This window comes from Excalfactoria chinensis, chromosome 6 (genome assembly GCF_039878825.1).
Source record: "Excalfactoria chinensis isolate bCotChi1 chromosome 6, bCotChi1.hap2, whole genome shotgun sequence".
Lineage (NCBI taxonomy): Eukaryota > Metazoa > Chordata > Aves > Galliformes > Phasianidae > Excalfactoria > Excalfactoria chinensis.
This window is the reverse complement of record NC_092830.1, coordinates 32,761,030-32,763,635: the sequence shown is the minus strand read 5'-3', so window position 1 is coordinate 32,763,635 and position 2,606 is coordinate 32,761,030.

Genomic DNA, 2,606 nt, shown 5'->3' with positions numbered 1-2,606 from the left:
CGCCGCCTTCGGGAGCGCGCGGCTGCGCGGCGCCTTTTAAATAGGGGCGGCGGCGAGAAAGGGGGGGCGCCCGCCGCTCTCTCATTGGCCGGCGACCAGAGACCCCTCCCGCTCGTTGGCTGGTGGGAGGCGGGGCGGTGCACCCCCGTGGGCTGCGGGGCAGGTGGCGTGGCACGTGTGCGGGGCGTCCCGGGGGTCGTTGGGGAGGAGGGGGGGGGGTCGTTGTCCAACGAGCTCGTTGGTACCTCCGGAACGTCCTTAGAACTGAGAGCTGTGGTTGGTATCCAATAAGTGACTCCAAAACTCTTGTCGGTACCCCCAAAAACTGCCAGTATCCCCAAAAGGCATCATTGGTACCCACAAGAAGTGTTGTTAGTGCCTAAAAAGCCATTGGTTGTGTCCAAAAAGACGTTGCTAGTGCCAAAAGAACTATCTTAGCACCCAAAAAGCGGCTGGGAAGGATCTGGTGTCCGCGCTGCTGATGTGTTGGTATGTGGCATCCAGTCTGGCAGTGGGTGCTGTCAGTTCTCTCCCTGCTGTAGAACTACAGCATAGTTTGGGTTAGAAGGACCTCAGAGCCCACCCAGCCCCCACTGAGGGCTGTGTGTTCCCCACAGATCAGCTGCAGGGTTGGGCTCTGCAGAGTTGGCTGCTCCCAGCATAGCAATAGGGGATCACAATGGCCTTCTGGGGGCTGATATGCAGTCGGAATCCCAGACCACCAGCCATGGTGGTGCCCCAGGCTGCTGCAGAACACAAACCCAAGCCAAGAATCAAGCGTTGATCAGCAGAGGCATATTTTTCCCGAGGATATCTACCTCACATCTGTGTCTCCTGGAGAAGGATGTCAAAGGAGCCTGAAAAAATTATGTCTGCAGTTGATGAGAAGATCAGCTTTTATGGAAACCCAGCAGGTGCCTGAGTCTCACTATGGGGGGCTGCTGGTGCCTGCAGTCAGGGCTGCTCCTCACCTCTTGTAGTGCCCAACAGTGATGAATGAGGGCAAACACGTCTGTATGCACATGGAGCTGACAGCCTCACCTGCAGTTGTTCTCCCAGCTGGCAGGTTCTGTCTGGTTTCAGAGGGCTGCAGCGTTTTTGAAGCACAGAGATGTGAGGGTGCTTTGTGACAAGGGTTAAAATCCTTTTTGGTCAGTATTAGTGATACTCCTGCTTGCTTAGGGAGGGAGGACAACAACTTCAGCTCTGCTGGCACTGCCAGCACTTTGCTGCTCCTGTGTGAGGTCATGGACGTCAGAGGCAGGTAGGAAAAAGCAGAAGTTTTCAGTTTTGGAAAAGTCTTTGGCTTCATTGAGGAGTGTATTTCAAATCACACTTTGGCTAGACGCTCTGCATTCCTTCGTGTATTCTGCCTCTCCAAAAACGAGCGCTCCAGGATACGCTTCAGAGGGCTCAACGTTCACACGAGGATTTATGGCTCTTGAGTTTCTGAATTGGTTCTGAGCCCGAATTAGCAGATGACAGTGCATATTTCTAATAGCAGCAAGGATTCCGGCTGAATTTCTGAGCTCTGCCTGCCTGATTAAATCCAGCGAGGGCTCCTGCTAAGCTCCGAGGCAGAGCAGCTGTGCCAAAGGCTGTAGGACATCCACAGATTGAGTTCTGAAGGCTGTTTTATTGCGTGAAGGGCTACCAAGCAGAAGACGTATATACGAGCTGATCCAAATGAGTGTCATATACACACTCAATACAGTAGATAAATTCCCGATAGATTAATTTCACGTGGTGAGGATAATAGTATTTCTCCTGACAACTTGATTAGGTCTGTAAGAGAACTCCCGGTGAATAAAAAAAGGGCATTTTGCTTTTTGTCAGGATGATAAAGTGTGATTTAACTGGGAGAGAAAAGCAACCAAAAGATCAGGTGCCCTTGTCTTCTGTTCTGTTGTTTTGTAGAAGGAGCAATCAGAGGGTTTCCCATTGTTTCAACAGCCCGGAGCTGCTTGTTTTCTTCTTCTGAGATTGAAGCATTTTGTGAAGTAGCTTTGTTACTTCTTATATACATTAACTACGTGGCCAGGACCAGATAGCCTTTCAGTGTCCCTTAAAACTCAAATGATTCTATGATTCCATGAGACCTGAGATTTTAGGGAAAGGATGCCCAGAGAAGCTGTGAATGTCCCATCCCAGGTTGGATGAGACACTGGGCTGCCTGGTCTGATGGGGGGCAACCAGCCCAAGGCAGCAGATTGGAACTAAATGAACACGATGGTCCTTTCCAACCTAAGCCGTTCTGTGATTCTATGATTCTGTGGGACAAGTGAGGTGCCTGGTGAGGTGGGGATCTCCTTCATGCATGTCTGTTTGCACACAGGGGTGCCAGGGGCTGCAATTCACACTCAGGCACTTCACATCCCCCGGGAGCCTCTGTTGGGTTTCCAAATCCTTGTGCTCCTGTAGCTCACAAATCCCATTTGGAGCCTGACCCTGAGAGCACGGCTTCATTTGTATGCTCAGTAAGAGCCATTTTATTCAAGCCTTAGGGTGCTTTTGCTTTTTTTCTTCTTCCTGAAGGGATAAACCACTAATTATACATGGAAACTGTACCTCAAAGATCCATCTTAATAATATAATTGTAGCAGCAA